Source organism: Callithrix jacchus, chromosome 1, assembly GCF_049354715.1.
Source record: "Callithrix jacchus isolate 240 chromosome 1, calJac240_pri, whole genome shotgun sequence".
In the NCBI taxonomy this organism is placed as follows: domain Eukaryota; kingdom Metazoa; phylum Chordata; class Mammalia; order Primates; family Cebidae; genus Callithrix; species Callithrix jacchus.
In genome coordinates, this window is record NC_133502.1 from 13,194,309 (window position 1) to 13,213,947 (window position 19,639).

The 19,639-nt window shown below is 39.7% G+C and overlaps 1 long non-coding RNA gene across 1 annotated transcript in view; it reads left to right on the forward strand.

Moving 5' to 3' along the window:
* The first annotated feature begins 3,159 nt into the window (after positions 1–3,159).
* LOC128929434 (uncharacterized) overlaps positions 3,160–19,639 on the forward strand; it is a 30,323-nt gene continuing 13,843 nt past the window's right edge. The window contains exon 1 of the long non-coding RNA XR_008475952.2: positions 3,160–3,328. This is a non-coding gene — a long non-coding RNA (uncharacterized LOC128929434). The remainder of the gene's footprint in view (positions 3,329–19,639) is intronic.

Consider the following 19,639-nt stretch of genomic DNA (forward strand, 5'->3'; position numbering starts at 1 on the left):
AATTAATTTATATCTGCCCTGCCAGCCATTAAAATAAGCCAGTGAAACATGTCTCTGCTGAAATTCTTAGCTTTACATTCTCATCACAGGCAGTCTTCAAGCCATAGAACAGTATCAAATATCTGCAGAGCAGATACTCAGTACAGCAACAGGGAAGCCCTTTGTCACAAAAGGCCAAAGGCTGGGTGCCATTCTTGAATCTCAGAAAGATCTGTTACCCACTTTTGTGGTAGACACAGGCGCTTGACACACTGGAACTAGATTAAGATATTGTAATCAGTAACTGTTCCCTATAATTAGCTGTTTCCATTTAAGATCAGAGTGGAGCTCTGAATGAGAAGGTAGTAGATTTAAGTGTTTCAGAAGCACTTTTCATGGCTGGATCGAAATTGAGATTCAGCTGAATGCCATGAGTACTTAGGGGAAATCTGCTCTGCATGTGCCACTGTGTTTAACACGGCCATCTTATTATACGACTCCAGGTGGAGGCTTTCATGACTTAGTCCCTAAGAATGGTCTCCCTAGAATTCCTGCAGTCATATATGATGCCCACCATGTTAGATACCATGGGCCTTTCAAAGTCTGAGGAGGACTCTCCCTGCCTTCAAAGAGCTTATAGGCTGCAGGGAGGAAAAGATTGCTAAGGAGCAACTACTACACACGCAGAACAAGCTTAGTAGCAAAATGCAAGTGAATAACTAAAATCGAACTCTGAATTAACTCCAAATGTAAAGAATAGGCAAAGGAAGAGGATGGTGGGGAGAAAAAGAGCTGGGATTGTCTTGTGGGAGGCTCCAGTATTTGGTTTTCAATTGCTAAGTCATCAAGAATTATGCTTTTGGAAGATAAAACTGATAACAAGAAACAATGGCACAATTTTCAGGAGTCTGGAAGACAAGTAGAAAGACACTGCAAATAGTCTAGATAAACGATAAGGGGCCTGAGCTAGTGTGATAACAGTTAAAATGGAAGAAAGGTGATGGACTTGGAAGATGCTTTGACATTTATAAAAATTCATTTACATTAATCATAAAGTTATAGGTGAGAAAATTTGTAAAAACACAAGGTGCTGATTAATCCCAATTTAAAAAATAAGAAACAATAGGGTTAAATATATTAGGTTGAACAATATTAAATTGTCCTTTTTGTAGGTAACAAAATAGTTGACTATTGATAATTTCACAAAATTTATATTTGCCTTATAATAATTGTCCTTAAATATACAACTGTACAAAAAGCATAGCCCCAAACTTAATAACTTTAAAAGAAATAAGAATTAACCGTGAACAGAAGAGAGCCAGAAATCATTTATTTGGCAGTGAAACAGGTAAGAGCATGTTTTGAAGAACAGACACAGTTCTTAAAGGATATTGCCCACCGGAGACTCTCTGGTGGCTTTCTGCGTAAGAAGAAGTTTCAGACAAAAGTGGTTAGAAAGCCCCGTACGGTTCTGGAATAAAAAAGGGCATTGTAATTTACTACCATTTATAACCTCTTATATACCTCCCTCTGGGGGCTTTCTTAAGAAAGATTTGAGCCAAAGTCATTGGCAAGCATTAAAAGCATCTCTAGTGAAATTTTCCAAGTCCATCACACTCCCTTCACCATAATAGAAACTAAAGGCAAAGTCTAGGAATAAATAGAGAAAGCGTAACTGTGTTATGCTAAACTTAGGCAAACTTTCCATTACATGAAGATGTTGTTAAGTCACCTCATAAATGTTAATGATTACCTGAGGGTGAACGCTGTGAACCCCAGCCAGAATGATGCAGGTTACAGAACCTTCATAATTTTTACCTCCAAATTCTGGGCCACATGAATCTGCCTCTGGGCCTTTCTTCCTGCTGACCCCCTTTCCTAGAAAGCTCCCTCCCCTCCCTACTTCTTTGCCTCCCAAGGAATGACAAATCATCCTTCAAGTCCTGACTCCCAGTTCACTCCAGAGGAACCAAGTCCTCTTCTGCAAACACTCAGTTCATGCCTTTGTTTTCACTGATTTGAGTTTGATGTCTATCAGTCTAATTGTGGTTTTCACTCAGATTTGATCAAGAAAGGTAAGAACAAAAATGTGTTGAGCGGTTAAAAAAAGAAAGGGAAAATAAATTTCAGGTTGTGTGCTGATAATATGCTGCATTTGTGTCAGTAAAATGTCAAAAAATGCATTGTAAAAGAATGCAAATATTTTCATTTATGCATAAAAGTATCCATGAATTATGTATGACAGAAATGTGTTTGCATAGGCATAGAAAACATTTGAGGGATACTCATCCACTTCCCCTGAGATATTGGGAAGATTAGCTACTTTTACAATATTATTTAATCATTTCTTCATTGCTCAATTTTATTTTTAAAAGAATACTTTTATTAAAATAAATAGATATACCCCTCCCACATTGGGTCCTGGAGAACTGTGGTTCATTCAAGATTAGTATCAAAGGGGATATGTACCAAAGCCCACAACACCGACTCCCACACGAGACCTGTCTTCAACATGTTCCTTAGTAATTTCCATTAGAAAGTGTTTGTCTCCATCTCAAATAAAAAAAACACGAGTTTGTCATACTACAACTTGACCTTTCCAAAGCCAAACACAGCCAGGTTAACTAACTCCAGAAGCTACACTCCACAGCCTCCTGCAGTAATAATTTGGGGTGAATGAGGCAACCTTTTGCTTCCTTTTTAGAGTAGCAAAAAGGATTGTTGCCCAAGAAAAACACAGAACTGGTAAAAATTGTACAGTAGCTCCCCCATCCACAGAAGATATGTTCCTAGATCCCCAGTGGATGCCCGAAAGCATGGGTAGTGCAGAGAACCCTGTGTACAGTATGTTTTTCCTATACATACATATATATGGTAAAGTTTAATTTACAAACTAGGCACAAAAAGAGATTAATAGTAATAACTAATAATAAAATAGAACAATTATAACAAACACCAGCATCCCTACTCTTGTGCTTTGGGGCCATTATGAAGACATATAAAGATGACTTGAACACAAGCACTATGACACTAGGACAATCAATCTGATCATTGAAATGGGGCTTCTAAGAGGATGGTAGTATAAACAGTGTAGAGATGCTGGACAAAGGGAGGATTCATGTCCTGGGTGGCATGGAGTGGGACTGAGAGATTTCATTGTGATCCTTAGAATGGTGCACTGTTTAAAACAGGGTTCTCCAACCCTGTTAGGAACCAGGCTGCACAGCAGGAGGTGAGCAGAGGGTGAGTGAACGAATCTTCATCTGTATTTACAGCTGCTCCCCATCATGCACATGACCTCCTGAGCTCTGTCTCCTGTCAGATCAGCAGCGGCATTAGAGTCTCATAGGTATGTGAACCCTATTTTGAGCTGTGTGGACCAGGGATCCAGGTTGGGTGCTCCTTATGAGCATCTAATGTCTGGTGATCTGTCACTGCCTCCCATCACCCCCAGATGGGACCATCTAGTTGCAGGAAAACAAGCTCAGGGCTACCCTAATTTTACATTATGGTGAGTTGTATAATTATTTCAGTATATATTGCAACATAATAATAATAGAAATAAAGTACAAAATAAGTGTAATGTGCTTGAATCATCCCAAAACCATCCCCAACCCTGGTTCATGCAAAAACTGTCTTCCACAAAACCTGTTCCTGGTGCCAAAAAGGTTGAGGATCACTGATTTAAAACATAAACTGTTTATTTCTGGAAATTTTCATCTAATGTTTTCAGACCACAAACATTTGAGTCATGAATCCATCTTGTAAATGTCACCATTTTTGTAAATGGTGAAAGGTAGGGGTCCAGTTTAATTCTTCTGTATATGGCTAGTCAGTTACCTTGACTGAAGGCAACTGTAATATTTGACATCATTGTATGAAGCAGAAAGTAGCCACTGCCCAGCATAGAATGTTTCTTTCAGCCACATAAACTCTTGGGCCTCAGCTTCCCACCATCTCCTCTCCACTCTTACTTCTCCAACGTCTTCTCTTCCATTTTCTAGCTACCGATCTTCAACCCTCAACTTCTTATTCCTTTACTATGCTAAACCTTCTATCGTCTCAAAGTAGCTTTTAGATTCACCTTTACTATTCAAAAATGTCAAAACTCATATTAAGGGGAGCCTGCTTAGCAAAGGATCCTCTATCCTTGTCTCTTTCTGTAGCAACCAACAAATAATTTGGTGAGCCAGCATCACATTCTTAGGCAAGGCTTCTAATCAGACCAATCAGAGCCCACTGGAGATTCTATCACCAGAGTCAAGGTTAGAAAATGAGAGCTTGGCTATATCATATACATAGCTTGGTTATATACACCTGACGTTCTGACCGATAGGACTTCCACATTGCGAGGGAAACGAAGTAGAAGGAAGGTCCTCCTAGAACAACAATGAACGTTCATCAAGCACTTTCTATGGGCTAGCCACTGGACTAAGGCATCTTATAAGTAGCATCTCACTTATTCTTAACATCTCTGTGAGACTGTAATGGAACAATTTATACCTGGCTAGGCTTGGTGGCTCACACCTGTGATCCTAGCACTACAGGTGGCCAAGGTGGAAAGATCACTTGAGGCCAGAAGTTCAAGACTGACCTGGGCAGTCATAATGAGAACCCCGTCTCTACAAAAAAAAAAATACAAACATAATGAGAACCTCATCTCTACAAAAAAAAATAAAAGGATTAGCCAGGTGGTGCTGTTGCTGGCCTGTAGTCCTAGCTACTTGGGAGGCTGAGGCAGGAGGACCACTTCTGCCTAGGAGTTTGAGGCTGCAGTGAGTTATAATTTCATCACTGCACTCTAGCCTGGGTGACAGAGACACTATCGCTAACAAAAAAAAAAAAAAAGAAAGAAAGAAAAAAATTGTCCCAAATATGGTCTGTGTGATGTAATTATAACTTTCTTCAGAAAAGAAATTAGACTTTTACTGATAATATATTTAAGCAGTTTTCTAATGACCTTTAAATGGGATTAACACTTGCTCTGGGAAATTATCACTATTTCACAGATGATAAATTAGTGTAAGATTCTAGTGATATTTTCTTTTTTAAAATGTAATTTCAACTTTTATATTCAAGGGACACATGAGCAGATGTTACACAGGTATACTGCATGATGCTAAAATTGATCTCATCACGCAGGTGGTAAGCACAGGACCTAATCATTAGTTTTTTAACCCTTGCCCTCCTCTCTTCCTCCTCTAGGAGCCCCGTTATCTATTATTGCCATCTTTATGTCCAGGCCTCCCACAGTGTTGGGATTACAGGCATAAGCCACCATGCCCAGCCAGCCACCACGCCCAGCCTTTTTAATAATTGTCATTTTGACTGGTATGACTTGGTATCTTATTGTGGTTTCAATTTGCATTTCTCTGATGATCAGTGATGTTGAAAATTTTATTATATGTTGATTGGCCGCTTGCGTGTCCTCTTTTGAGAAATGTCTGCTCATGTCTTTTGTCCACTTTTTAATGAGAGTTATTTGGTTTTTGCTTGTTGAATTGATGGAGTTTCTTATAGATTCTAGATGGTAGACCTTTGTTGAATGCATAGTTTGTAAACATTTTCTCCTATTCTATAGGTTGCATGTATTCTGTTGACTTTTTTGCTATGTGGAGGCTCTTTAATTAGATCCCATTTGTCAATTTTTTGTTTTGTTGCAATTGCTTTTAAGGACTCAGTCATAAATTTCCCAAGGCCAGTGTCTGAAAGAGTGTTTTCTTCTAGGATTCTTATAGTTTTAGGTCATACATTTGAGTCATTCATCCATCTTCAGTTAATTTTTGCACATGGTAAAAGGTAGGGGTCTAGTTTAATTCTTCTGCATATGGCTAGTCAGCTATCCCAGCTCATTTATTGAATATGAAGTCCTTTCCCCATTGCTTAGTTTTGTCTACGCTGTCAAATATCACGTGGCTGTAGGTGTGTGCCTTTGTTTCTTGGTTCTCTATTCTGTTCCATTGGTCTGTGTGTCTGTTTTTGTGCCCATACCATGCTGTTTTGGTTACTGCAGCCATTAGGTATAGTTTGAAGTCAAGTAATGTGATGCATCTGGTGGTGTTCTTTTTGCGTAGGATTGCTTTGACTACTCAGGCTCTTTTTTTGGTTCCACGTGAATTTTAGAATAGTTTTCTTTTTCTAATTCTTTGAAAAATAGCATTGATATTTTGATAGGAAAAACACTGAATTTGTAGATTGCTTTGGGCAGTATGGCCATCTTAATATTGTTTCTTCCAATCCAGAAAAATAGCATTGATATTTTGATAGGAAAAACACTGAATTTGTAGATTGCTTTGGGCAGTATGGCCATCTTAATATTGTTTCTTCCAATCCATCAGCATGTCATGTTTTTCCATTTGCTTGTGCCATCTATGATTCCTTTCAGCAGGGTTTTGGAATCATACTTGTGGAGATCTTTTACCTCTTTGGTTAGATGTATTCCTAGATATTTTATCTTTTGTGGCTGTTGTGAATGGGATTGTTTTTGACTTGGCTCTTAGCTTGAATGTTATTGGTGTCTAGAAATGCCGCTGATTTTATATCCTGAAACATGACTGAAATCGTTGATCACTTTCAGGGGTCTTTTTGGTTTTCTAGGTATAGACTTTTATCATTGGTGACAACAGGTGATTTAACTCCTTCCTTTCCTGTTTGGATGCCTTTTCTTTCTATTGCCTGACTTCTCTGGCTAGGATTTCTAGCACTATGTTGAGTAGTAGTAGTAAGAGTGGGCATCCTTGTCTTGTTGCAGTTCTTAAAAGAAATGCTTCCAGCTTTTGCCCATTCAATATGATGTTGAACGTGGGTTATTCACAGACACCTCTTATAATTTTGGGGTATATTTCTATAATGTCTGGTTTGTTGAGGCTTGTCAGGAAGGGATGTTGGATTTTATCAAAAGCTTTTTCTGCATCTAGAGATGATATATGGGTTTGTTTTTAATTCTATTTATGGAGTAAATCACATTTATTGATTTTCTTATGTTGAACCAAGCTTGCTTACTAGGAATGAAGCCTATTTAATCATGGTGAATTAACTTTTTGATGTGCTGGTGGTTTGCCAGTATTTTGTTGAGGATTGTTTTGGTCTATGTTCATCAGAAATATTGGTTTGTAGTTTTCTTTTTTTCATAGTGTCTTTGCTGGATTTTAGTATCAGGGTGATACTGTCTGCATAGCCTGAGTTAGGGAGGAGTTCCTTCTCCTCAATTTTTTGGAATTATTTCAGTAGCACTGGTACCATCTCTTCTTTGCACTTCTGGTAAATTTGGCTGTGAATTCATTATATCCACAAGGTTTTTTAATTGATAGGTTTTTAATGCTAGTTCAATTTCAGAACTCAATATTGATCTATTCGGAGTTTCAATTTCTTCCTGATTTCGTCTTGGGAGGTTGTGTGTTTCCAGGAATGTATCCATATCCATTTCCTCTAGATTTTCTAGTTTGTGTGCATAGAGGTTTTTATAATAGTCTGTAAGGATCTTTTGTATTTCTATGGGATTGGTTGTAATGTCACCTTTGTCATTTCTGATGGTGCTTCTTTGGATCTTCTCTCTTTTTTTCTTTATTAATCTAGCTAGCATACTATCAATCTTACCCTTTCAGAGAACCAACTTTTGGTTCCATTGACTCTTTGTATAAATTTTGGGGTCTCAATTTCATTTACTTCTGCTCTGATTTTAGTTACTTATTTTCTTCTAACTTGGGGCTAGTCTGTTCTTTTTCCAGTTTCTTTAGATGTGATATCAGATCATGAATTTGAGATCCTTCTTTCTGAGGAAGGCATTTAGTGCTATAAACTTTCCTTTTACACTGCTTTTGCTGCATCTCACAGATTTTGATATTTTGTGTCTCTGTTTTCATTACTTCAAAGAATTTTGTGATTTCTGCCTTAATTTTGTTCTTTATCAAAAAGAGCAAGGACCAAGCTGTTGAATATTTATATAATTGTGTGGTTTGGTAAAGCTTTCAATTGTATTTTGAAATTTCTTAGGTGAGTTTTTCAGTTCGAGAGGCTCTGATTCATTTCTTTTTAAGATATTTATCTCTTCCTTCATTTCTTGGATTGCTTTAGAAGTTTCTTTGCATTGATTTTCAACCTTGTCTTGGATCTCATTAAGCTTCCTTGCAATTCATGCTTTGAATTCTTCATATGCCATTTCTGAGTTTCCATTTTGGTTAGGAACCAGTGCTGTAGAGCTAGTGTAATTTTTTGTGGTATCACTACACTCAGATTTTTTGTGGTGCAAGAACTCTTACACAGGTTCCTTCTCATCTGGAGACACTGGTACTTTTAATTGTTATAATTATTTTTGTACAGTTTAGATTTTTTTCTTTTTTTCTTTATAATATTATTTTTCTTCTTTCCTTTTTCCCTCATCCCCAGGGAATGTAACCATAGAAAATGTTGGGTAGGGTCTCTTGACTTTCTTTCTATAGCCCTATGAACTTCTGTTGGCAGGTTTTATATTGGGCTAAGCAGTTTGACCTGCAAACCTGTAGATGGCACTTACGGGTAAGGGTTGACCGTGGCCAATGTGAAACTTATTTGCTGGGCAAAGCTCTCTGTTGCCTCAGGCAATGGTTTGATCTGTGTAGTGCACAGTGATCTGACCTCCCTGCTCAGCTCAGTGAAGAAGGGGCTACCATGGGTGGGACAAGACCAGGCCGGCCTGCCCATAAGTCCCCCAATGGCAGGCACAAGCACAAGCACCAGCACTGGGGGAATCCAGTGGGCAGCCACCAACTGCCAAGAGGTGTGCCTAGGAGTTTCCCACCATGCCTTGGAAGACTCCTCAGCCCCAAATTCTCTGTATAAGTTGGGGGTTGGGGGTATAATCTAATCTCATAATCCAGGAGCATGGGTGTTCCTGATACCTAAAGATCTGCCTGGGTGTGGAGTGGAAAGGGCTCTCCTGTATTCAGATCTCTGCACAGGAAAGATGGGGTGGTGCAGCTGCCAATCTGGGAAAGCAGGTACATTGAATGCCTGGGTATGGAGCAGAGAGGATCCCCCTCTACCAGAATCTCTGCACAGGAACGATAGAGTGGATCAAGCTGCTGATACAGGTAATTGGGTGCTCTGATGCCTGGAGATCTGCCTGGATGGTGGGCAGAGAAGGCCCTGCTTCATCAGAGTCTCTGCACAGGAAGGATGGGGCAGGTGAATGGGAGCTCAGGATGCTGGTCCAGGTGAATGGGAGCTCAGGATGCTGGTCCAGGTGAATGGGAGCTCAGGATGCTGGTCCAGGTGAATGGGAGCTCAGGATGCCGGTCCAGGTGAATGGGAGCTCTAAGTGCCTGGAGATCTGCCTGGGTTGGAGCAGAAAAGGCCCGTTGCACCACAATCTGGATGCGGAAAGGATGGAGCAGCTCAGGTTGTCAATCTAGGTAAGCAGGTGCTTTGAAGTCCTGGAGATCTGCCTAGGCATAGAGAGGACCTTGCTTCACCACAACCTCTGCACAGGAAGTGTGGAGGGGCTCAGGCTGCCAATGCAGGTAAGTGAGTTTTTCAACTACCTGGAAATCTGCCTGGGTGTTGAGTTGAGAGGGCCCCCACTATACCAGGATCTAGGTTCAGGAAGGATGAGTGGTGTAGGCTGCTGAACCAGGTCAGTGGGTGCTCTGAATGTCTGGTGCATTTGCATTGCTATAAAGGAATATCTGAGGCTGAATAATTTCTAAAGAAAAGAGGTTTATTTAGACTCACAGTTTTGCAGGCTGTACAAAAAGCATGGTGCCAGCATCTACTCCCAGTGATGGCTCAGGAAGCTTCCAATTATGGTGGAAGGCAAATGGGGAGCTGGCATATCACACGGTGAGAGAGGGAGTGAGGGACAGAGGGAGGAAGTACCACACTCTTTTAAACAACCAGATCTTGCACGAACTCAGATTGCATAACTGCAAGGAGGGCACCAAGTTATTCATGAGGGATCCACCCCCATGACTCAAACACCTTACACCAGGCCCCAGTGTAACTAGAAATTACATTTTAACATCAGATTTGGAGGGGACAAACATTCAAACTGTATCACCTGGAAATCTGCCTAGGCATGAAGCAGAAAAGGCCCCCCTGCACCAGGATCTCTGCACGGGGTGACAGGCTGCTGGTTCATGCAAGTGGATGCTCTCGGAATGCCTGGAGTTCTGCCTGGAGATGGAGTGCAGAGGGCCCTGCTGCACCATGATCTCAGGGGACCAGGCTGGAGCACCCAACAATAGCACACAAAGACCAGTTCCAAGTCGCCAAGCTGGTCCTGGCTGTGAGTCTCATTGCCCAGGAGAAACTGCAGCTGTAGTAGCTCTCTGGCTGCCTCAGGTCTGTGACGGGGAAGGGCACGATTCCACTATCTACTACTGAGGCCCCTACCCTACTCCAGAGCAGGTGCTCCAATCTCTGGCCCAAGACTCAAATGCCTGTGTGGCAACACTGCCAGGTCACCAAAGAATGACTGACTTTGTGTGTGCCTGGATTAAAAGTAGCATGCTGCTCTTGGTCTTGAGTCTGAGAAAATGGCTGCAGCTTTTCCTGGTGTCTGTCTCTCTCAGCATCTCCAAGCCACTTTCCAAGTTAGCTTCAGGGCTTGAGAAAAAGAAAGTGCTCCACCCTCAGCCTGGGTTACTCACATCCCAAGTGGAGAGGTGAGTCACAGGAGGCTTCCTGCCACTCTTACATACAGGGGCTCATTGCTTTTATCAGCCAGGCACCATCTTGGGGGTGATAAATGCCTGTGTTCTCATCTCCAGAATCTGAAATGTCATTCATGACTTGGGTGGAGTCCCATTTTTTCTTGTTGAATTAAAGCTCACAGAGTTGATCTTTATGCACTGCTTTGGTATTTCCGAGTGGCTGAGGTATGCTAAAAACTCTAGTGATTTATTCTAATGACTTATTTTTCTTTAAAAATCAGTTGAACAGTAACTGTCTCTACATTGTCCACTCCTGTAAAATGTCTCTACCAAAAGTGAATCCTGCATGGCCTGCAAGATGATGTTTTTCTCCTTGCGAGGTTTCCATAGAATTTGGAAACATGCTCATGACCAAACTGCCTGGATATTCTTTTAACTAAGTAGAGATGACTGTTTACCCATACAACATCTAATAAGTAGTAACAACAAGAGCATGAAGGTAGATTTGTCTGACTCCAAAATCTGGGCCTCTAAGTATTCTAATTGGCCTCTCACTTCATTCCATTCTCATCCCACAAAGTTTGTCACTGACAATCCCACTTCTCCAATAAAACTGTTCTCTGTAAGTTCGATCAGTCAGGACATTGGGCACACTCTAGCTTTCCAATTTTGACCATGGTGATAGAAGCTTCAAATGGAGAGAGAGCTGGGTGCACAGCCTAACTCTGGTGTCTCTGTAGATTATTTTTAACCTGGAGGCTCTTCACCCCACATTACTGCTGCCATCCCACAGGCCTCAGAGGGGAAACTGCCCCCTTTAATGTCCTGGATTCAATGGCGACTGAGAGTATTATGCCCTCATCCCAGCTGACAGCTGCTTTGACACTTACATCAGACTTTATTCAGGGCTTGGCAGAAGAGAAACAGGGAGCAAGATGCAGAAAGATGACATGCAAGTCATAGGAGCTCACAGTTTAAAGTCCTCAGTAAGTGACCCTACAGAGTCAGGTCTCCTGCAGGCCCACAACAGAAATCATCTTAACCTGACACCTGGAAGGGTCCTCAGGCATGTCTAGACTCCTTAAATTCTAAAGCCCTGGAGGATGAGGCCAAAAGATTTTGGTTACCTGCCTAAGAATCATCTTAGGAATCTCCAATCACCTTTCATAGGAACACACTGTGCTATATCCCAGAAATACCAGGAGGTATCCTAAAACACATTTCTCTCCCACAGAAAAATGTCAATTATTGAATATTCATTCATTCATTCATTCATTCAGGAAACCCACCTGTGCCCTCTCTTCTCTCTGCTTTTGATATTGCTGGTCTTTTTTCTAAAAGGCTCACCCTCATCCTATATATCTCGTCTTAAATATTCCTTCTCCAGGAAGACTTCCCAGATACCCCTTAATGCCTTGTTCTTCAGCTGACATACATCTTATCCCTCTTTAATCACCTCTATTTTTGTCACTAGACTCATACATAAGCCCCATGAGTTGAAGAATTGGGCCTACTTCTTCACCATTTCATTTCCAGTTCTTGGCTTAAATAAAGTGTTAGGTACATATCTGATGAATAAATGCATCATGTAGCATAATGTATTGCATATGCTCATGATACATGTTGGATGGATTAAACAAAGTGCTCAAATTTGGTTGTTTTCCTTTTGGCATTGTTGAAGTCTTCAGGTAGAAAGAGCTTCAAATACTCTATCTCGTAACTGATTTAAGTTAGTTTCCTCATTTTTGCCCTGTAAAGAGTTTGGATTATACTGATTTACTTCGTCTATTCTGCTTATGTATCCTGTTTCTGTGAGATGATTAAGTTATATTAAATCAAGAAGGCCATTTAGCCAATGGGATGGCGGAACATATAAGGCCCTACACATTATTTGTGACTCTACTCACTACCTTGAGCAACCCACTCAGCAGTCTTCTGGGTCTTTTCATGAATTAAGATGTTCAATGACCAGCAATTCTTAGGAATTCTTGGATGCAACTGTAATTCTCAATCACATATAATAATCTCACTTCAATTATTATTGAGGTACTTGAAGAGAGAAGTCCAACTTCATTAAAATGTCTCTTTGAGTGTTGTTGGCTGCAAATTTAACATCAGACCCCCGAACTCATCTGCACTTAGGTAAAATGTACTCCTGCCAAGCCAAAGATCAATTCAAAGCAAAATCTTACTAATGGGAAATGTTGGAATTAGAAATTGCCCTACATATGGCTCAAGTTATGATCAGCTTACCTTTTGAAGTTAACTTCAACTTCCAGTAAGACAGCAGCTGGTGGCACTTCTTTTGGGCTCAGGGATAAGTCAAATCAGACTATTTATCACCTTTTACAGAATGCTACTAAGCCAGAGTGGTTTCTGGGAAGGACCTATGATGACCCACTATAAACAAGTCTACCGTTCTATGGATTTGGTTACCCCTTAAACTGAAAAAGAAATACATGAGGGTGATTTTCATCTCTTTATATTTGTTCCTTATATTTCTAATCTACTAATATTAAAGGATATATTAAATGCTGTTTTAACAAAGCAAGAGATTCTCTATAGGAATACAACTCCAATGGGATTCTTTTGTGGGAAAATAAAACCAGAAACTTTGTATTGGAAAATAAAATCATAACCCTTGTATGGAGGAATTTCAGAATGATGAATCTGGTGATAAGAACACTTCTGGACAAACACATATAAGGAAACCTCTGTGAGAGAGGACAGTCCTTCTCAACTTGGGAGTGTTTTAGCATCACACCTGTCACCTCGAAGGTATCGAGGCTATGTGTAGCTCACTCTGACAAACTGATAAGACCGAACTATAGATATGTCTTTGCCCATATTCTAAGCAGGAAGTGGGTTTTTGTCATTAAAAGAAATTTTATATCCTCCTCCCACGAACTCCGTGCAGGATGCTGATCCCAGAGATAGCACAGCTGGCAGAGAGAACACAGGCAAGACCTCAGTTCACATTAAAGAGAAACTTGCAAAAGCAAGAAAAGAACAAAATATTATCCCTTTGACTAATATGTAAAAAAGCATCAGCACTTTTCAGAGTGTAGAGAAAGGAAGCAAAAACTCCATAATGACTGTATTTAGTGTGGACTGTGTTTTGCATAGGCTATGACTGAAGATCATCTAGAGATAGTCACGGTGTTTTGAAAGTCCCATACTCGTGCAGAAAGTCATGAGACAAGATGTCATGCGACTCATGGAAGAGAATCTGTAGGACTTGAATGATGCAAGAGGAAAAGAGATCCAAGCTATACTGGAATAAAAACCCTTTTCCAAAACATTCTGATTAAGGGATCTCCCTAGATTCTTTGCAAGAATTGGAATTTTATATAAGAATCCCACTATGTATAAACAACAAAGATGTATGTTTTTATATATGTGTGTAAGTGTATACACATATACATGAATACGTGTGTGGGGGGGCCATTCTTGCACTTCTGTAAAGAAATATCTGAGGTTGGGTAATTTATAAAGAGGTTTAATTAGCTCACAGTTCTACAGGCTTTACAGGAAGCATGGTGCTGACATCTGCTTGGGTTCTGGGGAAGCCTCAGGAAGCTTAGATTCATGGTGGAAGGTGAAGGGGGGACAGGCACACCACACTGAGCAGGAACCAGAGAGAGAGTGAGATGGGGAGATGCCACTAACTTAACAAGATCTCACAAGAGCTCACTCACTGTGACAAGGACAGCACCAAGCCTTGAGGGATCTGCCTCTATGACCTAAACACCTCCCACCAGACCCCACCTCTAACACTGAGGATTACATTTAACATGAGATTTGGGCAGGGACAAATACCCAAACTATACCAATATATGTATGCATGTGTGTATGGATGTCTTGTTAAATATAAAGTAATTCTCATTTCAACTGTTCTAAAAAATTACTCTGATATATTTATTAAGTATTGAGTTGTAAAATTCTTCAATGTGTTACATACAGGAATTGAGCAGAGTGGCTGGCTCCTGCTTCTTACACTCAGGATTTTAGAACCCAGAGTGGGTTAAAGAGATAAATAGCCTTGCCTCCATAGTCCTGTAAGGATACAATTTTATTTTAATAGGATTGATAGCGTATTTCATGTACAGTATGTACTGCATACGAATTTTTTACTTTAAATCTATGTCAACTAAGATTCAGCAGGTGATTGCCTTCCTTCTAAAAAAAAAATACTCTGAAGCCCTTAATCTTTTCACCCCAGCAGTGTACTGAATTGTTTCCCTCCAAAAGATACGTCTGCAAAAGTCCTAACCCCTTGTACCTAGAGTAACCTCACTTGGAAATAAGGTCTTTACATTTGGAATCAATTTAAGGTGAGGCCATACTGGATTAGGGTAGGCCCTAAATCCAAAGACCAAGAGTCCCCATCAGCAAGAAGGCTCTCACCAGATGTGCCTCCACTTGACCTTGGACTTCCCAGCCTCCATAACTGTAAGAAATAAATTGCTTTTCTTTATAAATTAACTATTTTAGGTATGCTGTTATTTGTGACAGAAAATAAACTAAATCATGCTTTTTTACACTAAAGTACAGTGTGTAGGGTAATACTGCACACTGTAATACATTTATATTTAGTTTTTACACCAAAGTACAGCATGTAGGGTAATACTGCATTATGTCCTACCATATATTATGCTACATGATGCATTGATTTTTTTATACTAAAGTCCAGTGTGTAGGGTAATACTGCACACTATAATACATTTATATTTATTTTTTACACTAAGGTACAATGTGTAGGGTAATACTGCACACTATAATATATTTATATTTATTTTTTACACTAAAGTACAATGTGTAGGATAATACTGCACACTATAATACATTTATATTTATTTTTTACACTAAGGTACAATGTGTAGGATAATGCTGCACACTATAATACATTTATATTTATTTTTTGCACTAAGGTACAGTGTGTAGGGTAATACTGCACACTATAATACATTTATATTTATTTTTTACACTAAAGTACAGTGTGTAGGGTAATACTGCACACTGTAATACATTTATATTCATTTTTTACACTAAAGTACAGTGTGTAGGGTGATACTGCATTATGCCCTTCAAGGGGCTCCCATGGACAAAGTCATTGTCTTAGAAAAAAACAAACAGGACAGAACATGATGCCTTAGATCTGAGAAGAAAATATAACATGGGCACCTAGAAAAGGTTTATTCTCCATTGGCACTAGAACTTTGTGCTCTGTAGTACAAGGGAAAACTGGGAGGAATATAGAGCTGTGCTTTCCGATAGAACTTTCTGCATTTACAATCTGCACCACCAGTACAAGAGCCATGAGTCACATGTAGCTACTGAGCACTTGAAATGAGGATAGAGTGATTTGCAAACTGAATTTTGAATTTAATAATTTATACTTAGACTATGAAGACCCAGAATCTAAAGAACATGGTAAAAGACCAGAAGTGGGAAAAAACAAATAACAGAACTTAAGATGAAAAAAGACACAAAAATTGATTTAAGTCAAACCCAGTAAAAATTAATAGAAAACAATTGCTTAGGTGGACTAACCAATAAAGTTATAAAGATAATTTTCTCTATACTTTCTATGATATTTACCTAATATAAAGTACCTAGAAGAAGAATAATTGTGCTAACTTAATAATAATTTTAAAAAGAATGTCTGGAGTAATTCATGAAATCAGCCAAAATAGATAATCTTATACACTCAATGGCCACATTTTTACTCAACTAGATAGAGAGAAATCATCATTCTTATGGACAAAAAATAAACAATTTAATAAAGTGAGGGTATAAGATGAAAATTCAGTAGAAGAAAAAGAAATGTAAAGCTCCAAGAATGACTAAAAAAGCCATTCACTTTTAAATAGCAATAGCAAAAAATGGACAGGAAAGAAGAAAGAGAGAAAAAAAGGAAGAAGTGGGGGGAGAAGGTTTGGAAAGGAGAAAGGGAGGAAAGAAGAGGAAGAGAAGCAAAAGAAGCAAACTCTCATCCATAAATTCAAAAGCTGTTGGCATTTGGAGGAAACATTTGGGAAGTTCCTAAAAGTTGAAGCAGTGTTACTACTTTTGAAAAGAAAACCCCAAGACAGATGGCATGAGGAAATGTCATATGGAGACATCTGAATAGAAAGATGCTAGTTATTACAGACCAACTAGAATCTGGAAGTCCTCAGAATCTGATACTCTCTGCAACCAGATTAGGGATCCAGTTGAGAAACTCACAGTGGCATACAGGTCCCTTGTAATGGTCCCTGAGCTCTCCATCAAAACCAGGAATCCACTTCTGTGATAACTTGGAGACAATAAATCACTGAATCTGGCCAAATACATTCTACGAACATTGCTAAAAGCAATATACTGACATCAATTTTGGTGGGAGTTTGTAATATTGCCTGTGTCTAAAGCAGAAAGGAAATAGAATCAATAAGATCCCTCAATAGCGGGGTGGTGAAAATTCCCTGTATTTTGAGAAGATCAGTCTTTGCAGGAAACATGTAACAAATCTAGTCCCTCTTGTGTACTGAGAAAAGATTTTAAATTGTGTCAGATTTTATTGCATTTTTTAATGGAATCAGTGACATGGATGACCAGTTAATCAAGGCTGCCCACTTGGCTACCTTTTCTCACATCTCTGAAAATTCAGAGAATTCATCGAACATTCACTAAGTGTCTAGAGCCAGGAATGGTGTGGGCACTTATTAAATTATTGCTGAATAAAATAGTGAACCACACTTACTTAGAAGCTGGTCTTGCAGATATTACAGAAACACTTGTCAATCATGAAACAAGATGCATGTGTTCTTATAACCTGCCGACCGGTTTATCAAAGTTCTCCTCAGAGTATTCCTTAGGTAATTGCTGTGTATTCAGCTGGTTTCCCTGGCAACAGCTGACATCCTGAGAAAGGCAGCTGTGGCTCTGACTCAGCTCCATCCATTGCCCACTCTAGTGGGTTTCTGGAATTTTCCATAGCAGCAACACCTAGTTTCATGTTGCATTATCTTTTTATTGTTCTTGTGGATTTAAAAAAAAATAAGCGTAGGTTATATATACAGTTTGACTCATTTCCATTAAAAACAATTAAAATGATAGATAAAATGAAAGCAAACAAAAAACTCACAATCATAAATACATCCACAAGCTGGCAAGAAAGTAAGGAATCCCCAGCTTAAAAACTAAATGGAGACAGCCACCCAGAAACAAAAGCAGAGACAACCCTGCACTGAGGATATTTGCCATGAATTTGAGCCTGGGTGTTCAAGTTCTTGCAGGTTCTGGAAAAACAGAGACAAAGACTAGAGCTCAGCCAGGATATGATTTAATAGAAAACTCCTCCATAGAAACCCTGGACCACAAAGCCTATACCCTAGAAGTAAACATGCTCTCTCCCCCTCTCCCCAGGGGACCGTGAGGACATACTATCTGGAGTCACTGAGTGTATTAGTCTGTTTTCACGCTGCTGATAAAGACATACCTGAGACTGGCTAATTTATAAACAAAAAGAGGTTTAATGGACTCAGTTCCACATGACTGGGGAGGTCTCACCATCGTGGTGGAAGGCTAAAGTCATGTCTTATATGGCAGTAGACAAGAGAGAATGAGAACCAAGCAAAAAGGCAAACCTCTTATAAAATGATCAGATCTTGTGAGACTTATTCACTACCAAGAGAAGTGTATGGGGGAAATTGCCCCTATGATTCAGATATCTCCTACCAGGTCCCTCCTACATGTGACAATTATGGGAGCTACAACACGAGATGAGATTTGGGTGGGATACAGCTAAACTGTATCACTGAGTATACAGGGAAAGTCTCCCCTAGAAATTTGTAACTACACACTGGCCTCACAGTTAGGAACCCAAATTCACACAATCTATGTCGTCCAAAAAACATACCCTCGAACTGTAGTTTAAAGTGATCCCAGACTAGTAGTAGAACTGTTTGCCTAGCAGAAACAAATACAGTTCTTTTCTGGAAGAACTATCTTGCTTCTAAAACCAGCAGGTAAGATATGGACTAAGAAAGAATAGTGAATTTAAAGATAAAGCTGAAGAAACCACAAGAATAAAGCACAGAGAGATAATGAGATGAGAAATAGGAGAGTTTAAGAACCATGGAGGAGAGAATTAAAAGGACTAACATTGGTCTGATGTGAGCATGAGAGGGAGAAAGAAAGAATCAGGTAGAAGCAATATTTGAAGAGAGAATAGCTGTGAGGTGTTTAGAAAGCCATCTACAGATTCAGAAAACCCAGCTATGGCTGGGCGCAGTGGTTCATGCCTGTAATCCCAGCACTTTGGGAGGCCGAGGCAGAAGGATCACTCAAGGCCAGGAGTTCACGACCAGCCTGGCCAACAGAGCAAAACCCTGTCTCTACTCTAAAAATATAAAAATTAGCCAGGTGTGGTGTCACACACCTGTAGTCCCAGCTACTCAGGATGCTGAGGCAGGAGAATCGTTTGAACCCAGGAGGGGGAGGTTGCAGTGAGCCGGGATCATGCCACTGCACCAGCCTGGTTGACACAGTGAGACTCTGTCTCAAAAAAAAAGCTGTAACTATAAAGCAGGATAAATGCATAGAACTTCACTCCTGGACACAGCAAAATGAAAACTGAAAATGATGAGAAGATAAAGTCCTCTGTAGAAAGAAGACACACACCCTTTCAAGAAGTGATGCTTAATTTGATAACTCACTTCTTAATGGCAACAATGAGGGCCTGAAAATGACAGATCTGCACTGAGAGGAATAAAAATGCTGATGCAGAAGTTGAATCCCAGGTTCAGCATCTCTCACACGAGGGCTAAATAGACATTTTCCAACAACCCAAAACTCAGAGAGTTTGCAACATTTAAATACCGTATAAGGAAAATTCTAAAGGATATTTTTAGGTGGAACAAAATGATCCCAGATGGAAAGTCTGATGAAAACAAAGGATTAAAGAACAAAGAATATGGCAAATAAGCTAATACTGATGGAGTGAAACATAATTAAAATATCTTGTGGGGTTAGAAAAACGTGATAGAACT